At 36.5% G+C, this 27,794-nt stretch overlaps 1 protein-coding gene across 2 annotated transcripts in view; it reads right to left on the bottom strand.

Moving 5' to 3' along the window:
- Nucleotides 1-27,794, bottom strand: part of RAP1B (RAP1B, member of RAS oncogene family) — a 46,653-nt gene that overhangs the window by 15,098 nt on the left and 3,761 nt on the right. The window contains exon 2 of one of the 2 annotated variants that reach the window (XM_033409598.2): nucleotides 24,325-24,493. The exons of the other annotated variant lie outside the window; for it this stretch is intronic. The gene's annotated coding sequence lies outside the window, so the exon portion shown is untranslated. The remainder of the gene's footprint in view (nucleotides 1-24,324; nucleotides 24,494-27,794) is intronic. 2 annotated transcript variants of the gene reach the window in all.

The following is a 27,794-nucleotide window of genomic DNA, read 5'->3' as shown; positions in this document are numbered from 1 at the left end:
ACAGGCTCCAGACGCACAGGCCCAGCGGCCACGGCTCACAGGCCCAGCTGCTCCGCAGCATGTGGGATCCTCCCAGACCGGGGCACGAACCCGCGTCCCCTGCATCAGCAGGCGGACTCACAACCACTGCGCCACCAGGGAAGCCCACAGCCAACTTTTAAAATGTCAAAATTAATACTTTAAGAGGAATTATAAATATAGAAAAATTATGAGACAAAAATAACATTCAATAATCAACTTCTCTAATTGGTATTCTGAAGCCTCAAAATAAAATGACTAAGATTGTCTCTCTTTACTCCCCTGCTCAAACCTTTGGAAACCTACCCTCCCTGAATCATTGTCTCTTTATACTATCCACAATACCCTTCTATTCCATCTGCTCCTTACCCATACCTCTGAAATGAACTACCTTTCTTGGGGGTTTCTCAGCAAAGGAAAAATTATACTAAACAACCGCCTCTTTAAATTGCTGAAGTGGAAGTCAGAGCTATAGAAACTGAATTTAAAGACTGGTCTAGAATTTAGTTGGGAGTTTGCTTAAAGATTTTTCTAAATCTCAGGTAGACTGACAGAAATTTGTTGCAGGATCCCAACTTACTTACTAATTACTTAATTTCATCATAGAGGAAAAAGGTTAAAAGCAGCATGATAGTCAAGACCAGATTCAAACAGCCCAGCCTGTTAAAAAAAAAAAAAAAATTGGCCTTGAGAGAACAAGAACCTATTTAGGAAATACACTATTTCAGGGCTAGATTGGTCAACATTTAGTATTGTAGACAAAATGAACACTACATGATAGGAAACAAAATAAAAATTGACTCCAGGAAATTTTAAAGGGAGACATGTCCCTTCTTTCTGTAAATGGGCTCAGACCTGAATAGGAAACTGAAAATGGAAAATCAGAAAATCTACAATAGTTGAGCATTTTCAGAGATCCTCACAAAGTAAACAAGCTAAAAAGAAAAATTAAACCAAAAGGTCTTTGTTTTCTAAGAAATGGGGGCCTATGGGTGAGGAAACTTGTACATACTGACTAAAAAAAGTAAACATTTATGTGAACTGCATTTCTTAATGTGATGCCTGGGGTCCTACTTCCCAGTTGCTTCATTTACCCATAAATGAGTATTACTTGTTGCTAGAATGAGTCAGGTTCATCCATATTATTGCTTCTATTAGTAATTTGTGTTCCTTCTATCTCTTTATTATTGATAAAAAGCAGATCCACTGTATGGATATAGATAACATTTTCTTTATCCATTCACCCGCTCATGGACATTTGGTTTGTTTCCAGCTTGTGGATATTATAAATAATGCTTATCAATTTGTTTTAATTTTAGTAACTCAACCAAGAATTTTTACTGCAGATCTCTAAGATCACAGGAAATTGAGAACATTTCAAATTTTGAAGTAGGAAATATGAAAGTCATCAATAGACTTTCAAATTTAAAAACATAGTGACAAAACACATCTAACTTACCAATAAGCAGCTTTCTAACAAGGAACACTGGTAAGTAACAACCACAAATGAACAGTCATTCTCTTTCATTAATTTTTTTGGCCAGTATTTCCTAATATAGACAAACGACCAAAATATTTTTATTTAAATCCTAATAAATACCAATGCTACGGATATTATTTTCCTTAAAAAAAAAAAAAGTCTAGCAGTATGAAAGCCAAGATTTGAGCTAATACCTGTTTTTCAAATCTGTGCCTTCTACTACACCAGCTTTGAAAAACTGTTCACATATTCTAAGCCTGGGATAAAATGTGGATTTCATTATGAATGCCAACTCTGATTGACTGGCAATGACCATTACTTCTGTTTTAAAAATTTCATGCACAATTTTAAGATGGGTAGAGTTATAACAGAATTTCAAAGGGATTTGTGATAACTGCTGTTTGAGACATTGAGAACAACTGTTCTCTTTCACTGAACTCCAAAAGAGGGACAATTTTGACAGCATAGCATAGTGGTTCACAGCACCTAAGTTTTAAATCCTCGTTCTGTATAACCTTGGCAAGTCATGAAACCTTTCAGAGCTTCCCTTTCCTTACAGGGAAAATGGAGACAGTAATGCCTACATGGTAAGGTTGTGAGATGGATACACAAGAGCATAAACTCCACAAAAACAACAATTTTTGTCTGTTTTATAATATCCCCGAACCTCAAACAGTGACTGACATATAGTATGTGCTCAACTAATTAAAGAATGAAATGTAGTGATTTCCCTCAAGAGTACTTACACATAGTAATGATCAATAAAAGATAGCTTTAAAAATAATTATAACAGCAATGGTCTGGGCTACTGCTCAATACAGTGTAGGAGAACTGATGTTCCCTCAGTTGAGAATCACTGCTCTACCCTTTTACCTACTAGCTTAATAAAACATTAAGAATGCAGGAGGAGGGCTGCTATCCAGCTTCTGTCTAATTTAGAAAGTTTCTTCTAGTTAGGCAAAGAGGTACAATGTATAGCCAGAACTATTTTATACAATGCATAGCCTAAAACTATTTTCTAATCATATGTGGGTTTCTTTCCTTAATTTAGTCCTCCTGTCACTACAACCAGTTCGGAACATGTTAAAATCAACTGAACTATATTATAATTCTTTAGCTATACTTACTATTTAAGCATCATCTAAGAGGCACTTTTATTTATTTATTTTAAACATCTTTATTGGAGTATAATTACTTTACAATGGTGTGTTAGTTTCTGCTTTACAACAAAGTGAATCAGTTATACATATACATATGTTCCCATATCTCTTCCCTCTTGGGTCTCCCTCCCTCCCACCCTCCCTATCCCACCCCTCTAGGTGGTCACAAAGCACCGAGCTGATCTCCCTGTGCTATGTGGCTGCTTCCCACTAGCTATCTGTTTTACGTTTGGTAGTGTATATATGTCCATGCCACTCTCTCACTTTGTCACAGCTTACCCTTCCCCCTCCCCATATCCTCAAGTCCATTCTCTAGTAGGCCTGTGTCTTTATTGCCATCTTACCCCTAGGTTCTTCATGACCTTTGTTTTTTCTTCTCCTTAGATTCCATATATATGTGTTAGCATATGGTATTTGTTTTTCTCTTTCTGACTTACTCCACTCTGTATGACAGACTCTAGGTCCATCCACCTCACTACAAATAACTCAAATTCGTTTCTTTTTATGGCTGAGTAATATTTCATTGTATATATGTGCCACATCTTCTTTATCCATTCATCCGATGATGGACACTTAGATTGCTTCCATCTCCTGGCTATTGTAAACAGAGCTGCAATGAACATTTTGGTACATGACTCTTTTTGAATTATGGTTTTCTAAGAGGCACTTTTAGAATACATTTTAACATCTCTGAAACTGGAATGTACCTTATAGCAAACTCCCTTGTCAATACAAAAAGCTAATTATATGTCAGTATTTTTAATCATTTAAAAATGTAGTTTAGGGAGAAAGACTGGGAAATAACTCTCCTGTAAGTCTTTAAAAAACATTACAATGGGGCTTCCCTGGTGGCACAGTGGTTGAGAGTCCGCCTGCCGATGCAGGGGACATGGGTTCATGACCCGGTCCGGGCAGATCCCACATGCCGCAGAGCGGCTGGGCCCGTGAGCCATGGCCGCTGAGCCTGCGCGTCCGGAGCCTGTGCTCCGCAACAGGAGGCCACAGCAGTGAGAGGCCCGTGTATCGCAAGAAAAAAAAATATATATATATTGGTAACTACTGGCAGTTAAAAAAAGGGGGGGGGATTGGATGAAGGCAGTCAAAAGGTATAAACTTCCAGTTATAAGTGCATAAAAGGGATGTAATGTATAACATGATAAATATAATTAACACTGCTTATATTACACAAAAGTTCCTAATAGAGTAATAAATCTTAGGAGTTCTCATTACAAGGAAAATATTATTTTCTATTTCTTTAATTTTGTATCTATACGAGATGATGGATGTTCATTAACTTATTGTGGTAATCATTTCATGATGTATCTAAGTCAGTTCATTATGCTGCACACCTTAAGCTTATACAGCGCTTATACGTCAACTTTATCTCAATAAAACCAGGAAAAAAAAGTGGCCATTAGAAAATCAAAAATGCCAAGTTTAGCCTGTCACTCAACTCACAATGAATTATAATTATAAAATATTCATGTTGGCAAAAAAGGGAATTTTTCAGATAAATAACATGCTGATTGTGATGTATGTTTAAAGAAAAGACAAGCTTAAAAGAACCAATTAAAATTCTTTCAATTCTATTTTTAAACCTTAATAACTAGTATGCCTCTTCTCAAAAAGGGCTAAGAGTTAACTATTAAACATTACAAAATTAAACTTATTATTTTAAGTGCTTTATAGAAAAATACTCTATACAATGTAAATATTGACATTTTAAACATTTTCCTCTCTTATATAAGCTGTATTTGTCTTTTTTATTAATTATCATGCTAAAAAATCTGGAAAGAAAAGATAAATAGGGTAGCAAAGTATTTAAGTTCTAAGTACTTGGATTGTATTCTGAGAAGCCTGCTGATCTGTTGTGCCTTCTTGTACATAAGTAGGAAATAAGGATTAAGACACACACAAAGATACAAAGTATCTTAGAAATTATTAGAAGTATATTAGAAATTACTGACAGATGGTAACTAGACATCATGGTGATCATAACTTTCATAATGCATATAAACGTTGAATCACTTGAAACTAATATAACATTGTTATACTTCAGTAAAAAAAATTTAGAGTTCTGACTATTATGTATTATTGCAGTGGATTGCCATTTAAAGAGATGGGAAGAACAATTAAAACTATTTTATAATCAACAGAAAAACTGACACTGAAAGAGACTTTAACAACCTTCAAGTTAACGGCAGGCAACACCATCAAAAAGTGTTAGATGAAGATGTCAGCAATGGCGGATATCTCGGCTAAACATTTTGCCAAGAATTATGGTGCTATTGGTCAACTGTAAAACATTCTAGTTTGATTTCCATTGTAGGTGATGGGATTTGATTTTGTTGGTTTATATATGCTCTCTTTTATGGCATTTCTTGTACGTAATGGCATTTATCCAAAAAATCTGAATGCAGTTTGGAAGTTATCTGTAATGAATTATAAATTAACAATAACCTGTTTATATATTAATCTGAAATTCCATAATTATTTGAATCAAGCTTTAATCTATGAATTCACCAATTATATTAACTCATTAGTTAATGAGGGAAACTCAGATGCCCATTTTTTGGGGGGTGGCTAAACAGGCAAGAACATAGAATACGTGCAAAATGAATTTATCAGGAGTGCCATTTCTCATTTATACTTCTTCATCAGCGAGAAAGTGCATATATACAAGTAGACATTTATCCAGTTATAAATATGAAGCATGATTCACACAGCTTCTCCAACAATCTAACATTCCAGATGAAGAAAATCAATTAAATTTGTAAAGAACTATCAAAACACGGAAAATTCCACTATGGTTACAACTGGAAGTATTTTCTACACTAATTTTTCAAATGTATAAATATTTCTGCTACTTATCTATGAATAAAAAATTTAGGGGGTAATTTTCGGTATTATATGTCATTTGCATTTAAAGATTCCTAATTTTAGTTACTTATATAGATCCCCTAAAATTTGTAGGACTACAACCAACTCCTGGATCAATCGAAGTAAGTGATACATTAGAGACTTATCTTTGCTTTCATTGGTTCTTTTTATCAGTTTAAGCAAGTGTTTAATTCTAGTCTCAGAGAAAATCATAGCAAAGATATGTAATGACAAGAAAATAAAACCCCTATGGTTCCTTCTCAAGTCAAGTTTCAGTGTCGGCTTTGTAATTGCTTGAAATGAAAGTTCAGGAAAGAAGACACAATCATATTCTACATAAAGTTCAGTAAATTTATTTAAGATAATATTTCATCAATCAGAAATGATTGGCATTTTTACAAAAATACAAAACAATAATGGATGCTATAACGATTCTGAGCAGAAAATTCTGAAGACATTTATGAGTCAAAGAAAATAAAAATCAGTAAAGTTTTAGTCTAAATGTATTCACTATATAAAAGTACATATCAAAAAGCAAACAACTGATTCAATTATCTACCATTCTGTATTGCATATTTTTCCTTAACAAGACCTAGGGCACACCCAAGTTCAGATATTACTGTCCCCAATTAAGAACTATAAGAGTAAATCTAAATATCATCGGGGGAATTTTAAAAAGCATTACAAAATGATAAACAGATGTACTAAAAAAACCTCTTGGCTATTTACTTCATGTTGACATTTACTGAAGACCTACAGTGAACCAAGAATTGTGCTAGAACCTGATGATTAAAAAAGAAAACCTAAGACATGACACCTTCTAATCAAGATTACTGTATTATAGCATTCAATATTCAACATTCATATGTGAGTCCCTTCTGTATGTTAGGCTCTGTTCCAGGCAAAGGGAATAAAGCAGTGAATAAAAGACACTGCCCCAATAATTTACTGCCCCGGGGTGGGGTGGGGGAACAAATAAAATCAATATAAAATATGTCAATCTGACAAGCACTATGGAGAAAAACATATAAAACAAGTTAAGGGAGATAGTGTGGGAATGGAGAGATTATAGCTCAGTACCCAGTCATTTCAACAAATTGATATTAAATCCTATTTTTAACAAAACACTCTACCATTAGGCTTTGTTCTGTTCAGTAACTTTAATATTTTTGGTGGGATAATGTTCCAACTAATTTGTGGCTGAAGTTAAATGTGGATTGGGGAGAGTCACAGAGATTTGTCTAGGATCCACGAGAGAGCTCATGGCTTCTATGCCCCTTCTTCCTTTGCTAATAGGGGTATAAATGGGATTTCTGGAGGAATCTAAACATTAGCTGGTCTTAGGAGGTACCGTTATTCAACATGTACAAAATGCCCCTCGGTGATTTCCTTTGCCAGCTCTGGACAGGAGGATATTCATGATTCCCCCCATTGTGTAGAAAGAGTAACATAGATCAGGATAGAAGAGAATGCTCCTGACTCATGAATACTCAGGATGCAGTTCTTAGGAGGGTAGTGTCCAGGAAACATCTTTGAAGTATTCCTCGCACTATCTCAGCCCACATTGATCGTTCCTCTTTCTGACAGGCTGCACCAAATACTTTAGGATTTAATCATACACTATCTTGTCTTCTAAGAGGAGGAAAAAAGCTGTAGAAAGCAACATTATCTTGTGATTTAAGAGGCTTGGCTCTATTTTAGAAGTTAAATAATTTGAGATAAATAAATTTATTCTCAATTTCCAGGTTCCTTTGTCTGTAAAATGAGGAAATAAGGGAAAGTGAAGTATTGAGCAGAGATGCCTTACTCAGCCCGGTAGGCATGCAAATGCCTCAAGCAGCAACGTGTTAATATTAGGGAATGGTGTGGATTACAGCCAAACAGAGCGAATGCTTATACAGCTAAAATCTTTCAAATTCTAAAAACTGTGAATATTGTGAAAACCAACAAATCTATTTGAGTTACGGAGATCTGGACACCAGTTTTTTACTTCTGGACTGGATGAACTCTAAGGTCCCTTTCAATTCCAAAATGTACTGTTACATCAAGTTTTGAAGAATTATAATTCAGATATAATTTTTAAAGTATCCTAATGTTATATTCCCTCTTCTTAATATAAAAAACGATACACAGTTGACCCTCGAACAACATGGGTTTGAACCATGTGGGATCCACTTATACATGAATTTTTAAAAATAAATACGTACTACACAATTGGAGGTTGGTTGACTCCTTGGATGCTCAGGGCTGACTGTAAAGTTATACTTGAATTTTCGACTGCACGTGTATTGGTCCACCTAACCCTCGTGTTGTTCAAGGGTCAATTGTAAAATTCTATGTTTGTAATAAAATTTAATGATAATGTAAATATTCTTTTCCTAACTTCATAATGGAGGGTTAATATTATATAGACATTTTAGAATTATCATCTTTCAAATATAATATAGATAAAACTAAATAAAAGACTGGAAACAATAAGGACAATCTCCCTATTCATAGGCTGTCCTATGGGAAAATCTGTCAACAACTACTGGGCATTCAACCAAGGCAAGATGCAAACGCCTTCTACATTTTCTTCTTCCTTCTGGCATGCTAGTCCAAGATGCTTTGTGCAGTTAAGGCTTCTTTCAAAGTAATTTAAGATTAGGGCATGGGCATGAGATTCTCCCTCAGGAAATATACTTCTCTTCAACTATCACCCCAAATGAAGAGATTGGTTGTAGAGGGGATTATACAGATTGATTATGGGGATTAAGATTGGGAAGTAAAATATAAAAAGAAGTAAAAAGTGGTTGTAAAGGAGAAGTCTATATATAAAATATGCAAAAAATGTGGAGTGGGGACCAAATGTCACCAGGCTGACCCATAAAACATTGAATAATAGATTCTAATTAAAGACTGCTTTAATCCTATCCAGGATAAAATATAATACACCATCAAACCAAAGGAATTAAGGAAACTTTGGTTATATTAATCCAGTAACAAAATTTGTATCCACAAGGTTACCTTGAAAATGCTTGAAATCAAGATTATCTTGAAAAGCAAATACACTGATTCTTTGTTTTTAAATGATGGACCTATGTTTCAATAACACAAAGCAATCCTATATTTTAAGCAAAACAAATAATCAACTGATATTTTTAGAGACATTCCTTAACCAAGTGTGGCTAATTCATTATCAATAAATAAAGAAGCCATCTGGCTAAGTTTGAGGACCAAACTTAGTTTTTCCTTATACCATAAAAGTAAAACTTATACTACCTTTGCAGCCCAGGGTGGTAAAACATGGATTCTAGAAATAAGAAGACCTAGAACTGGCCACCTATGCAATTTACAAGTGACCTGTCACTTATTTCTAGGCTTGTGTTTTTATGTGTAAAATATGGACAATGATAATACCAATTTCACAGAGTTGATGGGCAGATTAAATAAGAATATATATTATCTATAAAAGCCTTAAGTGTTAGTCATTAACATTATCAATTAGATGCAGAGTAGCCATTATTTATTTATTTTGGTGTTCCCTATTTGATCTAGAAATGTTTGTTGAATAAAAGAATGACTATCTAAAGACTAATAATTCATTTCCAGCAAAGGAAAGAAATACTTAGATTTTTAAAAGACCACTAACAAGTTACTTTTTTAGGTAAATTGCCATTTAAGTTCATCAGTTATTGACAGATGTCATGAATTCCAATGGAATTCTTGACATTGAAAAAAAATGAGGGGGACTTCCCTGGTGGCAAAGTGGTTAAGAATCCGCTTGCTAATGCAGGGGACACGGGTTCAAGTCCTAGTCCAGGAAGATTCTCACATGCCGCGGAGCAACTAAGCCCGTGCGCCACCACTGCTGAGCCTGCACTCCAGAGCCCGCGAGACACAACTACTGAGCCAGTACCAAAGCCTGTGCGCCTAAAGCCGGTGCTCCACAACAAGTGAAGCCACTGCAATGAGAAGCCCGCGCTCTGCAACAAAGAGTAGCCCCCGCTAGCCACAACTAGAGGAAGACTGAGTGCAGCAACGAAGACCCAATGCAGCCAAAAATAATAAAATAAATAAATAAATAAAAATAATAAAAAAGAGAAGACTTAAAAAAAAAAAATGAGGGGACTTCCCTGGAGTTCCAGTGGTTAAGACTCCGCACTTCCACTGCAGGGGGCATGGGTGTGATCCCTGGTTGGGGAACAAAGATCCAGCATGCCACGCAGCGTGGCCAAAAAAATAAAGAAAGAAAAGAAAGAAAAGGAAAAGGGGGGGGGAGGGGAGGAGAAGAAAGAACGTTTGAGATGCTTTGGGCATATATCTTAAAAAAATTTTTTTTTTAATATTAGTTTCTTATATTTGCCCTGTAGGAATTGTAATTTCAGTAGAAAAGAAAATGCTCTGGGCTTCCCTGGTGGTGCAGTGGTTGGGAGTCTGCCTGCCAGTGCGGGGGGGACACGGGTTTGAGTCCTGGTCCGGGAGGATCCCACATGCGGCGGAGCAGCTGATCCTGTGCGCCACAACTACTGAGCCTGCGCTCTGGAGCTTGTGTGCCGCAGCTGCTGAAGCCTGGTGCCTAGAGCCCGTGCTCCGCAACAGGAGAGGCCACGGCGATGAGAGGCCTGCGCACCGCAATGAAAGAGTGGCCCCCACTCACTGCAGCTAGGGAGAGCCTGCACACAGCAACGAAGACCCAAAGCAGCCAGGAATAAAAAAAAAAAAAAAAAAAAAAAAGCTCTACAGCACAAATAGTATTAAAACCAACAACTTCTGGGTTCCAGAGACACCTACTCTCAACCCCATAATCTGACTTATTTATTATTATTTTTAATCTGACTTATTCTTTAAATCAGTCTCATTAATAAATGTAAAAAATAGGTTATAATAAGAAACAATACTTAAAAAGTGATCAGCGACATTTCATAGTTCCTTTCCATTAAAATTCTCCAAATAGCTACAGTCAAATTAAAATTCTTCCAAAACATTGGTAACTAGCAATTTTCCTATCCTCAAGTTGTTCAGCTACGACCTCCCCCCTTTCATCCCCCCCAGTTTGAAATTCTGTGATCTTAAATTATAAATAAAGGGCTAAGTAAAAACACTTAACTACTGGTTCCTGAAGTCAAGCGACACTACTCCCACTAAGCACTTTCTGGGGAGATGATACTTGATTTCTCCTTTCCGCCTCCAACTCCCGAAGTAGTATTTTAGCAGCTAAAGAGGATTACTGTGCTCTCTTCTCACTCCTAAATAAAATTAACTAATTCAAACATTAAAAGAAACTGGACTAATCTTTTGGACACAATGACAGTGTTCAAAACTGAGCAGATTAAAAAATTATTTTTTAGAGGAAAAATTAAGAGGTCCAAACATTACCTCACACCCTCTTTTAAAAATGTTTCCAATCTTACTAACTTAAATTCTGCCAAGAAAGGTCTTCTCTGTGAACTAGATTTCTAAATCTAGTCGAGCATAGAATTTGTAGACTGTCAAACTGTTTTACAGCATTTTCTCTATTCTGATCATATTTATAACACCTCACAGAGGAACAAAATTCTTCCTTTACCCTTTTCATGGACTAATGTTGCCAGTAAATGAAGCTTATTCTAACATATACTATGACATGCAATTTAAAGTCATGTTTCCAGTTTTATTACTGGACTTTTCACTGTAGTTACCTTTCGAAGTTCAGTACTTGATCACATCTCTGAGAGAATATATTAACTACAGCATAAAAATTTATCACTAATCTAACAACTGCAGAAAAACCATATAAAGAAATCTTAATAGATTTCTCAGTCAACAATACATGAGCAACGTAGTTAAGTGACAAAAAAAACAGAGATCCCAAAAATGTTTCAAAATCAGGCAAGAAGAAATAATGGGGGCTCAAGATCACCATATTAGTTTCTATCAGATCCCTCCAAACAGGTTGGATTTGGAGGGATCTGACAGATTCCTCTCCCCTGCTCCCCAGGTCCTTGGACATGTCCTAAAAATTAACCTGTCAGTTTTTTTCCTCTGTCAGATCTAGCTGTAAATTCTATAGGCATACATAACTCAAAATCTGCTGTGTCTTCTGAACTGAATTTAGGTAACCCAAGTATGGACATTAACTTTATTATTTGCTATATATCTTAGAATCTGATACACACACACACATACTCACTCACACGGAGGCCTTAGTTAACTGTATTTTAAATTGAAAAAACAAACAAACAAATGGTAAAATAGGAAAATATAACAACAGTTAAGAGCACAGGGCTTCCCTGGTGGCGCAGTGGTTAAGAGTCCGCCTGCCAACGCAGGGGACACGGGTTCGAGCCCTGGTCTGGGAAGATCCCACATGCTGCGGAGCAACTAAGCCCGTGTGCCACAACTACTGAGCCCTCATGCCACAACTACTGAAGCCCGTACGTCTAGAGCCCATGCTCCGCAACGAGAAGCCACCACAATGAGAAGCCTGCGCAGTGCAACGAAGAGTAGCCCCCGCTCGCTGCAACTAGAGAAAGCCAGCACGCAGCAACAAAGATCCAACACAGCCAAAAATAAATTAATTAATTAAAAAAAAAAAGCATAGACTTTAGATCTGATTTCCTGGATTAGAATGCCAGTTCTAACACATATTAGCTAAGTGACCTTGGTCATGATATTTTAACCTCTCTGTGCCTCATTTCCTCATCTGAAAATGGGAAAAAACAGTACTTCTTAAAATTAAAAAAATTTCAAATAAAATAAATTATTCCATGCAAAATGCTTAACACAAAATAAGCAGTCAGTAAATGGTACTTGAAAATTTTTTTATCCTATCTAGCTGTCTACAGTGCTTAAAACTTGAAGCACCTATAAGACTTCAAAAGCATACTATAGTATACTACAGAAAATTGTATACCCTAAGGAGTTGTCATTTGTCTCTCTTCTCCACCCCATTACCAAGTCTGATCCATTCTACCCTGATGTTTCTGAAATCAATTCCATTCTCTCCACTCCATTACCTCATAAGAACTCTCATTTCTCATGTGGAAAAAAGGGGGATACAGGATGCAAATATGAAGGGAAAACGTTAATTTATTATACACTTGAATGTCCATGAACAGATTAGAGATGTTAGTTTTAACTGTGAAGACAAAGAGGTAGGGCATTCCAGAAATCTGAGAAAAAACAAATATGACAGCTATATTTCGGTGGCTTTTACATCCCAGAAGATGCTTTGTAAGTATGGAACTTTAAAATGTTTATAGTGTTTGTACTGTGTTAGCTCGCAATCAAGTCAATTTTACAGAACAAAATGCTATGGGTGCAGAGAAGAGAACTGTCTGACTGTAAGGATATATCAGGCAAGGTTTCACTAAGTGGATATTTAAGCCAGACCAGTGGATATTTTAAGGGAATAGGGAGGTTCACTGAGAGATAAGGGCATTCCAGGAAAAAGGACTAGCATGAGAGAATTCATTACATCATGAGTGCATGGGGAAGGGGGTTAGGTACAAGAGGAAGGGGAGCCTTGACCTGCATTCTATAAGAAACAGAAACAAAGTTTGCAAGTTGGGAAATGATATGAACATATCTGTGTTTTAGAAAGAATACAGAAGCAGAGTATTAGTTTCCTGAACTCTGGGAATTCAGTAGGAGTTTAATGCAGGTAAGAGATGGTGACCTAAGTCAGTGTAGTGGCAGAAGGAATAAAGAGAAAGGATATTTGAGAAATTTCTAAGTCAGACTCAAGAGAACATGAGGACAGACAACACTGGGTGAGGAAAGGAAGATGAGATGCAGCATGATCAAAAAGATGGATAGTGACACCATTAAAACAGATAGGGAGCCTAAGAGGAACACACTTGGTTTAGTAGGTATCTTTTATCTTTTGGAATAGGTCTCAAAGACAATGGAGGAAAAACTGACAACAGTATGGACATGGCAGTAGCATCTTTTATTCTCAAAGCCATTAGAAAGAAGATGCTCGATGCCTGTGTTCAAAAGGCTTCAGGTACAGAACGGACACTGATTTGTTTAGGAAGATTATAAATGTACCATGTGTAATTTGTTTCACTCAATATTTCTGGTGTATTAATTTGAAATATACAATTTATTTAGATGATTACAAATCTCAATTCAAGGTTTTATAATTTTAGTTGTAAGCCTTTATCTTTGATGGAGTCTTTTGCCAGTTTATGAGAAAAAGGAATATGAACAGAAAAAATTAGCACTGTACAAAACCAAAAATCTTTCTAGGCTTAATGAGCTTCTCAGTGTAAAATACTCAGTGACTAGCTTGTATTGTATGTACAATAAACCATAACATATAAAAATCACTTGCCTAGACTGTGTCTTTGGACTTGGTCCTTCGTCCTTTTCCTCTTTATCTTAAGCCTTATGTAAACAGGGCAGAAGTAAGCACCTTACATCCTATTTCTGATTTCTCTAGGAATAAATAGATACTACGGCTATGGTGACACCATTGCTAGTGTTTACTCAACATTCTTTTAAGGTCTAGTCTAAAAATAAAATGTATCTATTAAAAATCAACAAAAACTACTACAAGCAAAGAAATGCAGATTTCCTCCTTCTCTTGTGAAAAGGACACCATTCTTTTTTGACTTTAATCTAAATGTTCCCATTTTCTTGTCTTCTCAAGTCTTTTCATCACCCAAATCTGACCTTTACATTTCTATACAGGAATATAATGTTGGATACACTTGCTTTAAAGGCTCAAGTAATTTTTCTACAACAATGTCCATGATATAAGCTGGCAAGTCTCACAAGGTGGCAAAAAGAACCATAAAAAGCTAAAATAACAAAAGGACTCTATTCACATTCTTAAAACAAGAAAAATAATGAAAGGATAACAACCAAGCACACCATCCCAGAAGAGCCTATTTTAGCCAATAGATTAATCAAATTAAGGACATCTTTTTGGTATAAGTAACAATATTTTTAATGGCTCCTTTCCATCAATACTACCAGGCACAGTGCATGTCTCAGAATAGTTTATGTCCCACAATGGCTCAACTGCTGACCAAATTTGTAAGGATTTTTAGTAGCCACTTTAAGTTATATACCTGCTATTAGAGAGATCTCAGCCATGGTGTTCTCTGATTTACATAACATGAACACATACAAAAGCTAACTGCAGCACAGGAATGACTAGGCACACACTACCCTAGATGTTTCCTTACAAACACCGTCTCTGTTAATCTGTGATCAAAGCTTAAACCGCTTTAAGAGGAAAATTTCAAGCTGCCTAGGACTTTGCTATATCTAATAAAGTACATTTAAATAAAGCATTAATCATCCGACAGATGATACAATTTTTAGTTAAGAAATTTAGTAGCACCACCTTCTGATAAGGACACCATGATGTCATACACAAATATATTCCTAAATAATTAATCAAATGCACTTCTGTATTTTCATTTGAATATTAAAGAACATCTATCCAAAATAAATAATACTCAGAAACTTAAGAAATAAAAGCCCAAGTGTCCCAACACCCCTCTCCCACTAAGCCAACTGTCTAGTTACCAGGAATTTATTAAACTGTGCTAACACAGTGATAAGCAAAAAAGATAGCCACATCAAAGTGAAATCAGGGTGACCAATAGTCCTGATTTTAGCACTCAGTCTTATGTCCCAAGAAATCCTCAGTCCTGAGAAAAACAAGGTGGCTGGTCGTCTTTTGTGGAATACATATTGATAGGAATTTGCTTCCTCTCATGTTTCATAATTTTAAAGATGTGGAACTGTGAAGGCTTAGAAAACATCTTGCAGGGACTTCCCTGGTGGCGCAGGAGTTAAGACTCCACGCTCCCAGTGCGGGGGGACCCAGGGTTCGATCCCTGGCCACGGAACTAGATCCCACATGCATGCCGCAACTAAGAGCTCGCATGCCACACCTAAGGAACCCGCCTGCCACAACTAAGGAGCCTGCCTGCCACAACTAAGACCCAGCACAACCAAATAAATAAATAAAAACATCTTCCCGGCAATCAATAAAAAAAAAAATCTTGCAAATGTACAACAAGCTTATTTTTTTTTCACAATGTGATCATACTCTTCTCTGAAATAAAACATGGACACTAAAAACCAAACTGTGTACATCACTTAGTATAAGAGCAAAGTTTGAGTGTGTATGGTAACAAACAATATTTGTATGGCCTTTACAATTTACAATGTATTTTGACACGACTTTTCTCATTTGGATAAAAATTCAAGGAATCTGTCATGAAGGAACACTGTCCCTTAATTAGAAAAGTATAGCTTTCATAGAATTAGTATCTGAATGTGCATTAAGTGCAAGTGATCACAAGGGTTACAAAGATGAACGAAACATACTTGCTCTCAAGAAGCTTACAATTTTGTAAGAAAGGTGAGACAAAAATCATGGAAAATATCATGAGAAAAACAAAAATACTATGGAAATTCAGAAAAAGGTCGGCAGCAAAATGTAGGAATATGATTAGACTACAGTAGAAAGCACGGTCTGAGTGGACCTCAAGGTACAAAGGGACAGGAAAAAAAAATAGCAAGAGAGTCTACAGTTAAGAGAATGAAGATCTCTGAGTATTAGTCAAGAGATTTGACTCATTTTGTAATCAACAGTACTGGATATTTTGAAGAAAAACATACCAATATTGAGAAAAACTAAAGCTACTTTTTTTTTAAAAAATTAATTTTATTTATTTATTTTTGCTGTGTTGGGTCTTCGTTTCTGTGCGAGGGCTTTCTCCAGTGGGGGCCACTCTTCATTGCGGTGCGCGGGCCTCTCACTATCGTGGCCTCTCTTGTTGCGGAGCACAGGCTCCAGACGCGCAGGCTCAGTAGTTGTGGCTCACGGGCCTAGTTGCTCTGCGGCATGTGGGATCCTCCCAGACCAGGGCTCAAACCCATGTCCCCTGCATTAGCAGGCAGATTCTCAACCACTGCGCCACCAGGGAAGCCCTAAAGCTACTTTTTAAATAAAAGGAGTTCTAACAGAAATCTGGACAATACATCTAGAAAAGTTAAGCATTTTATTAAATATGATTAATATGTGGCCTACTTTTAAAATGCATGGATTGATTTGCAAGAAAAACCTGTAACAAAATGAAAACCAAAATTAAGAGGTCAGAAACAATATGCTGCATAGAGGAAAGAAGTTGCAAGGGACTGGCAGAAGATAGTTAAGACAACTGGTAATTTCAGTTTTATCCCACAACGCCGTATGAACACTAAGTACCTACTATGTTCAGGCAGTACAGATACTAGATCCACACATCTTAAGCCTCCCCCTTTTAATAACAGGATGTTCACTTTGATACCACAGCATCTGATATTTAAAGCATACTGAGATTACTTTTAGTTAACACCACGACCACAGAACATGGCACTTAGGGTATTTGCCTAAGATCTCACTTGTACTGACAAATGAGGCAGATGTATGGGCCAGGCCATATTTTTCCTCAAAAAGCCCCTTTGGATATGCCTAAAGCATAAAAAATACTCAGTTAAGGCTTAAATAGTTCATGGCCAGAGATCTATGTATAATGTTAATTGTTGCATAACCAACACTTAACACAGTGCCTGGAATACAGAAGGCAATTATTTGTTGAATGAATCAAAACCACTTTCTTGCCCTAGAGCAGGGGTTGGCTAATTCCAGCCCACAGGCTAAACTTCACCATGTCTGTTTTTCGTAAATAATGTTTTGTTGGAACACAGCCATACAACTGCGTACTGTCTATGGTTACTCCTACTAACACAGCAGAGTTGAGTGGTTGTGACAGAGAATACGTGGTCCACAAAGCCTAAGATATTTATTAACCGGCCCTTTACAGAAAGTTTGCTGATATGCCCTGGAAGAGATAAGGATAGATCTGGTCCATTAATTCACTGGTGGCAAATGGGTTTTAGCTCAAACAGCAACTCAAAATATTAATGGCTACCTGGAGTGCAGTGTTAATAATGATTCTGGACTCAAAGGGAAAGAGTTCTCAATTATCAATGTCTACTATGGTTTAGGGAAAGGAGAAACAGGACTGTAACTAAAAAACATTTGAAAATTTCTGCTGTAGAATATTTCACATAGCTAACATGTTGTCTGATAGTTTTACAAAGATGAATTAGTTAGCTGCAAAATAATACGCAAAAACCTCTACAACAACAACAAAAACCTTGAAAGGAATCACTGAGGATGGTCCACCTGAATGCTTAAGACTGTCTATCAAAAACAATTTTGGTTCTGGCATAGTTGATGTTGCTCTATTTTATAACATTCAACAGGCACCTTATACACTTAGTCAACAGATTCAGCTGTCAAGGCCATTTGTGAGGATGATAAAAAACAGTGTTATTAGGGGAACCTAATGTAAGACCCCAACATATCCCAAAACTCCATCAAGCTTTACAGATAAAACTGAAAAGGGCATCTTGGGTAAAGCACTAAATTTTTACATTTGGAGCTAAATCTGATCTATTAAATCTGCTCACTTTGATTTTGGAAGTAGTTAACATAATAAACAGCTTAAGATTAAAGCATTCATGCCACTAGGGCTCTGCAAAGTTTCCTTTCAGATTTGTTTCAGAAAAATCCTTTGTGTCTTGGTCCTATGTTAAGTACTTGCACCCTAGCCACCAAGAGAGGCTGAAAAACCTACCATTTTCATTTTCTATAAAGCAAGGTTATACATCAAGACTCATTTAGGTCTGTATCTATTCAGACACTGATGAGTCTCTCTAAAGATAAATGTAAACACACACATCTGTATGTCCATATAATAAGACATTTTTCATCAGATATTATGTTTCTATTAGATGTAGCCTGGCCCATATGGGCCACACCCTGGCATGATAGGAAGTTAAGGAGCCAGGCATAGGGTATTTGAGGAGGTGGCAAAACAAAATCACTGATGGGAATGGTGGGAGGCGATGTCTCAAGGTCAGATCAAATTTAAATCTGAAGACCCAGAAGCCTGGGAGAAATTAAAGTGACATTAGAGCAGTGGTTTCTGTGATTATTGTAGGGAGTGGGAGTGTGTGTGTGTGTGTGTGTAAGTTTTAAAAAGCACCTCTGGAAGACTCTTAACACCTCCCTTCCTCCTTAAGACCCTAAGACCTATATCCTAGCAAAGAAAGATCAGGGTCTATCAGAGCTCATATTATTAGTCTTCTTTGATTCCAAGTAAGTGTCCCCTAATTTAGCACAGAAAAGGAAGGTCTCTGTGTTCCTCAGGTCTCCAGAAATCAGTATTTTAAATAATCCTCAGTCATTTAAATAATCCACTCTTAACATCTTAGCTTCCACATGTCACAGAAAAAAAGGACAACACCACTGCAAAGGGTTAAGAAGGTTAACCAGATGTTTTACTCTGTTCCTAGTGAAGCCACATTTTCTCCAAGTCTCCTGAATTTGTGATTCCAGAATGTAACACTTACACCGAAGGTGCTCAATAATGTTTGCTGAATAGGTTGCAGAATGAGATGATTACATCAACCACAGAGATATCCCCATTAGTTAGGGAAAATATGTGCTTTCATGCATTTTAAGAAATCAAAGTGAGGCTCTTTACTACCAGCAGACAGACCAGAATTCAAGTTAAGGGTAAGGACTCCAGAACAAACCACACCCACTTTTATGACTGGAAGAATGCCACAAATATTTCTTTTAACATAGATACTCAGATTTTATAATACACCACCCTCCACAAGGATGGGGGAACATTTTTTAAACAATTTTACAGTCTATTTCAACACAAGGTTGAATTCAGAAATAAACAGAATTAGTCTTTCATGAGAGAAGGAACAAATGACTACAATTTTTTTATTTCATTTTACTGTTACCTTCCTAAGATTAAGACAAAGCTTAATATGACTGCCCCCAAATGCATTTGAAGCCATAATAAGAATGCCATAATTTCAGATTGAGGGTTTATAATCTGCATTACATTCTAAATGAAATTTCAAGACCAGGACATTCCTAATGGAAAATCCCCTAGTAAATGTGCCACAAGTTCAGAGGAGAAAAATTAACCAACTAACAAAAAACAGTGGAAGCACAGGTACTTCTCATAGTTTTCTCTAATAATTTTAACATCTTAATCTAAGCAGCAGTTTATGCTAGTTAATGCCCACACTGGCTTGTGCAGCTAGCTGTCTTATAAAGTTGTTTTAGACTAATGTAACAGTTCTTCCTTTTATACTCTAGCCTCTTCAGTTTATTCAAAGAGGCATTTAGTACCCAGTATAATAAAGACCACTTAGAAAAATAAAAGGCATGCCACACTTTGTAAGCCATAAATAATGCTTACATTTGGCTTTTCCATACATTATTCCACTTACTTGCATAATTATTAGGTCAGTAAGCACTTTTATTTTTTATAAAGTAGTTTTGAAACATGCCTATCTTGGCAATTCTATAAGATACAAGTCAATATACAAAAATAGCACACACATGTCTTCATTCTTGGACATTAATATACACCAAATGAATGGATAAAGACAATGAGGACTGAATCTGGGTGTTAATTAGGTTGCAAGAATAAGGAGAGCAGTGGGGAAAACACAGAAAGCTAGCAGGCACTTCTTATAATCAATCCTGAGTTTCAAAGTAGCATCTTCAGATATTTACTTCTTTCCTTGTCAATACCAAGTGATTCCATCAAGGATGTTAAAACAGATTACATTAGTCCTACAGTATTCCTATTCTAACCTTCTCTTGTGCTCTTACCTCACAATTATATGTATTATGTAATGCTTACAAATCTATCAATTGGGACACAAACTGCAGGGTTTAAGACTTTAAAAACTGATAAAGAAGAAATCGCATCTAAAATATGAGCTCTCAAGCATTACACTTTTTTTTAACATTTACTATTTTCCAGGCACCTATATACACTGATGAATCTCCACTACTTCCAAACATTTAACCGGACTCTAAGGAATTAGGTGGTTCTCCCATACCTGTAAAGACTCATCACCCTCAGTAGTGCCTTCCACCCTGAGTCTGTGTCAAAAATTCCTTGGCAGAAACTGTTTCTAAGCTAATTGCCTCAAACTAACATTTTCAGACCTTGATGTCCTCCCCAAAGACACAAAGTAATAAAGAGTAAAGCCTTTCCAACTATTTCAGACCCACTTCTCACAGAAATTCTGAAATCAGAAAATCTCTGAAATCTGCAAGTTTAATTTAGCGGCAAAACCTGACCCAACATAAATTTTTTTCACAGCAAAACTTCACCCAAGCACTGATGTGCGGCTATTTAGTTTTTATTTATCCCATTAAGTGTAACTATTCATATTTCACTTTAGAAATATTAAGTGTTTGATTACTCTTACTAATATGCAAAATAAATCTTTCCAAAAAGTTCTGAATTCCAAAATACCTGGCACCAAGGGTTATATAGGTAAGGTATTACAGACCTATAATCCATTTCACAAACATCTACTAGAGCAAAATACCCTCTTAAACATACTCTGCACTTTTCAATTTCTAAATTGTTGTCTACCCTGATTCACTGTTAGTCTAAAACTTACCTACCCTTTTAATATCATGTACAGATCCCACCTCATTTTTTTTTAAATTAATTAATTAATTAATTTATTTTGGGCTGTGCTGGGTCTTCGTTTCTGTGCGAGGGCTTTCTCTAGTTGTGGCAAGCGGGGGCCACTCTTCATCACGGTGCGCGGGCCTCTCACTATTGGGGCCTCTCTTGCTGTGGAGCACAGGTTCCAGACGCGCAGGCTCAGTAGTTGTGGCTCACAGGCCCAGTTGCTCCGTGGCATATGGGATCCTCCCAGACCAGGGCTCGAACCCGTGTCCCCTGCATTAGCAGGCACACTCTCAACCACTGCGCCACCAGGGAAGCCCCCACCTCATTTTTAATGTCTTCTTGGACTACGAAAGCCTAAAGGTTTTCACTTCTTCCTTTTATTCTATAAGCACTCATCTATATCACTCATTTGGGTATTATTATTATTTTGAACTATTTACATTTCATGATGATTAAACTTTCATGTCTTTGCTAAGAACCTTTTGTGCATAACTACTCAATTTAATCATAACATACAGCAACTGAGATCAACCAGCTCCAATTATAGGCAGTCAGATGAACGACTCCTCAAAAGACAGATGCCCTAAGTAATGAGGGATTATAGTTGGAAATAAATGTAACACTTAAAAAAATTAGTGTAAGAAGTAGCCTATGATGGGAATTAATAAGGACAAACCACTGAACTCTTCATGTATTCTTTCAATTAAAATAAAACAAATTTGAGCACTTACTATGTGTGCCAATTACCATTTGAGACTGTGTTGGAAAAGTGACATGGTGTTTCTTCTCTCTTGAAACATTTTCGAGGGGAAGAGAGGATAGATGAATAAATAAATATAATTATTTGGTAAGAACTGTGAAGGTAATAAAGAGGGGATAGTCCTTTATATAAGGTGATCAGGAAAAACTTCTCTGCAGATGAGACGTCTGAACTGAGATGTAAGGTTCAGACTAAGGCAGAACTGCGGACAGCTGAAGAAAGAGCATGACAGACAGAAAGCAGTTGTAAGCACCAAAAACTCAAAAGGTGGTAAAGGGCTGGTGGGGTCAAGATCAGAAAGAAGTCCAGTATGGCTGGAGCTTAGTGAGCAATGGAAAGAAGATAAAGTTGTGAAGTAAGCAAGAACTGGACCTGGTTTTTATTTTAAGCCACTGGGGTAGGAAATTGGGACTGGAGGGTATTACATGATCTGGTTTACATTTTTAAAGGATGACTTTGTCTTCTGGGTGAAGACTGAGGAATGACAACAAGTTAGAAAGTTCCTGTAGGAGTCCAGGCAAAGATGACTGCGGCTTTAACAAGGGTGATATCACAGCAACACAGGATTTTAGAGCTCAAAAATACCTTAACTGTTAATCAAACTTTGTCTACATAAAGATAAGTTCTAAGAGAGGAGTTAACTTGTTCTAGGCTTCATGGCCTGTGCCAGAGGGAACTGAAGCCTAGATCACGCAGGTCAAAGTTACCACTACTAAACCATGCTACTTAAACAGGGTAGAATCAAACTACTCAAAACTAGCACATCAGGACTTCCCTAGCGGTCCAGTGGTTAAGAATTTGCCTCTAATGCAGGGGGTGCAGATTCGATCCCTGGTGGGGGAGCTAAGATCCCACATGCCTCGGGGCCAAAAAACCAAAACATAAAACAGAAGCAATATTGTAACAAATTCAATAAAGACTTTAAAAGTGGTCCACATCAAAAAATAAATACAGCATATTCTAAAACAAACAAACAAACAAAAAAGCAAAACTAGCACATCATTTCTCAGTTTAGCCCTCATGCTCAATGGAATCAGTTAAAACTTATGAGAAAAAGTGAATAAGTTAAGTGTCCAATCCGAGCACCTGAAGGTTCAGAGAAAAGTGCATAAGGGCCTGTTGGGAGTAAAAAGAGCAAAAGTACTCTCAACTCACACTGCATAATTATGAAACTTCTACTCTAATACCATAATCTCTAACTGATAGAAAATATCAATTTATCCTCTACATAGGACCCACTGGTGGACAAGATGTATCAATCACTAAAGCACCGTAAGTGCTTTTCAAAGTGGAGTTTATCATTTTTGCTCAACCAGAACTCTAAAGTGAATAGCAGTAACAGCAGCCCTGCTCATTAGAAAGAGAACCTCTTAATCACCATCTTCACTCTTTTCTGTTCTACTTCCTGCCCTTCCACCTCTTCAATATTATCACCATCATCACTTTCATGGAAACAATAGAAAACTTTTATAAATGCTCTTCCGTCCTTAAAAGCTTGCAAATCCTGTATTCTCTTTGTTCAACGAAGATCAAGTAAGGTGACAAGGCTCTTGGAGGAAAAAAAAACTTAAGTATAAAAAACCTAAAATACAGGGAATTTCAAACATTTTTCAGCTAGCAACTTAAACTATATAAGCAATAGTGAGTGGCAACTTTGTGACTAATTTGGATGTCCAGGACATAAAATATGATCTCAGTATGTGCCCTAATTCAGAACAGCTGACCAGTTAATTATTTAATATAGGGAGAACTAAAGCTTCCTATTAAATGAACGCCCCCTACTGTGGGATTAGCTCACGGGGGCAGGAATTCTATAGGGCTTATTCCCTGAAGCTATCCTGAAGCTAGTTTTTTACACTTATTTCTTCCCTAAACCACTCCGAATCTTTCTCTTTCTCTGATGCCAACCCTGTTCTTACAAACAGTGGTGTTCAGACTCAATACTCTCTTTATTCACACCCATTTTATTATTCCTAGGGAAATAACTGGCACTAAATTTCCAAGAAACTGGGTGCAAACTACAACTACAAACTACAAACTACAACTTATGTATCTTACTTCTTTCATAACCTGAAACTTGTTACTTGAACCAAATGCAGGTTGTCCTAAAAATCCTTTAAAATTTGGAATGGTCCTAAGACATGACTTTTATGAAAAGAGTTGTTTAACAAGGATTGCTACAATTATTCTTAAATAAACATGAAAAAGAAAAAACTTTCTCCCAGAAGGTAAAAACATTCTCATTTGTTTTGGAAAAGTATCTAGACAACATCAAATTCTCAGGTCAAGGACATCAAATTCTCAGGTCAAGGACACATGATTAAACTAGAAGTGGGAAAAAGTACATAGCTTTACTACATGAAAGCTACTACATATCCTAAAATTGTGAAAGTCAACTATTAAAAATCTGTTTAGGGTTATGTCAAAACTTGAACATATAAGCAACCTATCTATGGTTGAGTAATCAGACGTACAAAACAAGTATTAAAACCAAAAATTGACTTAAAAAATAACAATTACCTAATCTCCTACTGCAATCCAAAGTTGAATGGGGGGAATTCCCTGGCGGTCCAGTAGTTAGAACTTGGTGCTTTCACTGCCAGGGCCTGGGTTCAATCCCTGGTTGGGGAACTAAGATCCCACAAGCCGCGCAGCGCAGCAAGTTGAATGGACTGCTCAATGGAAAAAACTGCGAAGAAATTAAACTTAAAATGATTATATATTAATGAGATTCTAAGATAAAGCACATGAAAACACTGCCTCACATTTATCTATGGTTCCTATTCTTCTCTACTCCTCCAACAAAAATATGTTCAATATACTGCAAAGCATGGAAAAATGAGTAATACACACAAAAAAGTAAATAATAACCAGACATTTGGGAATATTTTAATGGCCTTTCAGATAAATGTGGATATTCTCCTTTGATACTATACCAAAACTCAATTGGCTGAAATATATTGGAATGGGTAACCTTATCAATAAACTCTACATTCACATTAAGACCCACTGGTCTTGGGGGCTTCCCTGGTGGTGAAGTGGTTAAGAATCCACCTGCCAGTGCAGGGGACACAAGTTCGAGTCCTGGTCCGGGAAGATCCCACATGCCGCAGAGCCACTAAGCCCATGTGCCACAACTACTGAAGCCCACGCGCCTACTAGAGCCTCTGCTCTGCAACAAGAGAGAAGCCACCACAATGGGAAGCTCATGCACCGCAATGAACAGGAGCCCCCACTCGCCGCAACTAAAGAAAGCCCGTGCACAGCAACGGAGACCCAACGCAGCCAAAAATAAATAAATTAAAAAAAAAATGATCCATTGTTTCTTATCCTTGCGTGATCTTATAATATCATGCACTGGTGACTTGGAAATATTGGCTTACAGAGTCATGTGGATCTTCAAATATTGACATATTTCATTATACATTATTTTAAAAATCATGTCCATTAACATCACCAATATCATCGGAAAAATCTTCCAAAATTCTAATTTTCCCTTGAAAACTAGAACTTTATCATTGCCCGTAAATACTGTCAATCTTTTCCTTTTAAAGATCCAGGTTCGCTTCTTGAGAAAATGTCAGTCTAATACCCAAGTCTGAAAAACTTCTTCAGTTTGTCAAGCATTCTTTCAAGTAAAAATGGTGTTCATGAAAAAAGTGGCTAATTCAGCTTGCAACTCAAAAATCACACAAATGCTTTCCCTAGAAGCAACCATATTTCAGTATGACAGCAGAAAAAGCGTTTTAAGCATACTTCCTATTTTGTCACAGTACATTAAAATGATATGTACAAAGTTGAGATCTGATAATTTTTTTTTTACTTCTTCATCAAGTGCATTTAGACTTTTTTTTAAACTGTGAGTGCATGGCACTGAAGGATATGTACCATGACTGCTAATACAGGGAGGTACTCTCACCTGATTTGTTCTTAGATGTCAAAAGTTTTACCCACCTTTGCTTTTGTACACTGGTATAGATGTCAACACAGAGAAAAGGCAAAGGACATCTCGGTATTATTGTAAACAGTTCTGTACTTGTAGACTCCCTCAAAATGTCTAGGCAATCCCCAGGATTCCTTGAACCATACTTTAAAAACCACTGAGCTACACAATTTATTTGGTCACAATCACAATTATTCTTCCTTACTTCTCATTCATACCTTAATAGGAATCTTAAAAATTAAGCAATCTAATCAACTTCAATTGGCACTAGCGATGCTACAGGTGAACAGAAGCTTTATACGTCATCTTTCCCACTGAGGAAGCAAAGAGGTTCGGAAAGCTTACAAACTTTGCCTAAAAACTCACTGCACTGGTATGATTACAAGCAATACTTATTTTCTTCATTATACTTTTCTGTATTCAAAACACTTTAGTGCAAAATCTCAAGTTCAACAATTTCAAGAGCAGAATAACAGATGCACATGTTTATATACCTCATTACTATCCCTTGTTATTATCTGTACAGTACAGAATTCAAAGTTCCTGAGGAATTCCCAAGTTTTGCTATCGTTACTGAGGAGCTTAATGATAACTTATAAATCTTAGAAGCAGCAGCTATAACTATGTTAGCATAATGTAGTCTCACTGCAATCTAACAACACGTAGGTAACAGTTGGATGCGATATGCACACCACTTTGACACCTACAAACTATTAATTAAACAAAAAGAGCTTATATTTATAGTCTTCATTCCCAGTAACTAAGAACTTTTAGAAACTCCCCCCCCTTTTTATAGAATACAGTGACTTGAAAAATATATTCTAATAAGAAGGATAAATTATAGAAAACTCAGATAATTAGAATTTTGCATAACATTTTCCATTTCCTTTCTAGAAGCTTTTGCCAAAAACTGTTATTAAATGGACAAACAGATTTTCTTTCATCTTTGTGCCCTTCCCACAAGGCAAAGAGGAGGAAAGCAACAGGTAAAGGTGATCCACCAATGGGGCAATTAGTTCACTGTATATTTTCAAAATAAAGTTACTTAACAAAATGCTAAGTTTTAAATAGAGGAGAGAAAACTATTTAATTAAAAGTACATATTTACTGAAATAAATATTCAAGGCAACTACTGAAAAACTCAGCAAGAAGCTCCATGATGTAGCAAAAGTGATGATTCCAAGAAGTCAATAACTGAAAGTGTTCAAAATTACGTATAACTACTTTTAATGGATGCTCTCTTCCTTTAACATCTTTAGTCTGCCTGTACAACAGTTAAAAACATTCTATCCCCACCACTGGAAAAGATTACCTAGCAAGTTATCTCATGGGATCAGAATCCAGCTTAAATTTAAAATGTCTCACTGAAATAAATAAAAATACATACATACGCACACACATACAACTACAAAATTACAAAACAGCATAACTACAAGAGTTAAGCGTTAGGAACCAGCCCAATATAAAATTCAAAATCAGAACGTTAGATAATTATTCTGTATAGTTAGACTAAGATTAATTTAAAAGTGAACACATTTCTAGTACCTGAGCACCTCATATATAATTTTAAGTGTGGTAATACTCCAGAATATTGTTCTGTATAGTAAAAACCAAATGGAAATTCTGCAATCTATGTTGTAATTTTTTATTTTTTATTTTTTGGCCGCCGCGCGGCTTGTGGGATCTTAGTTCTCTGACCAGGGATTGAACCCTCGGCCCTCTGTGGTGAAAGTGTGGAGTCCTAACCACTGGACCACCAGGGAATTCCCCAAATATTCATTTCTTTCTTTTATAAGTTTTAAGGTTCCTTGGAAACTGTTTACAAATTTTGATCCACTATTGATGCAAAGAAAAATTCTTCATAAATCGCTACTGAAATAATAATCAGTTGCTGTTGTAGCCTTAATTTGACTAACATTGGGAATAAACACACCAGTGTTAGGAAGTATGGAGAAGTGGTATTTCTTTTTGTTAGTGGTGTATTTTAAGAAGTGATTTTAATTTTTTGAAGGCAGCACAAAAGTTCCTGATAGTCTTTCTTCTCTAA

This window comes from Orcinus orca, chromosome 11 (assembly GCF_937001465.1).
Source record: "Orcinus orca chromosome 11, mOrcOrc1.1, whole genome shotgun sequence".
Taxonomy (NCBI): Eukaryota; Metazoa; Chordata; class Mammalia; order Artiodactyla; family Delphinidae; genus Orcinus; species Orcinus orca.
This window is presented reverse-complemented; position numbering and strand designations above follow the sequence as displayed.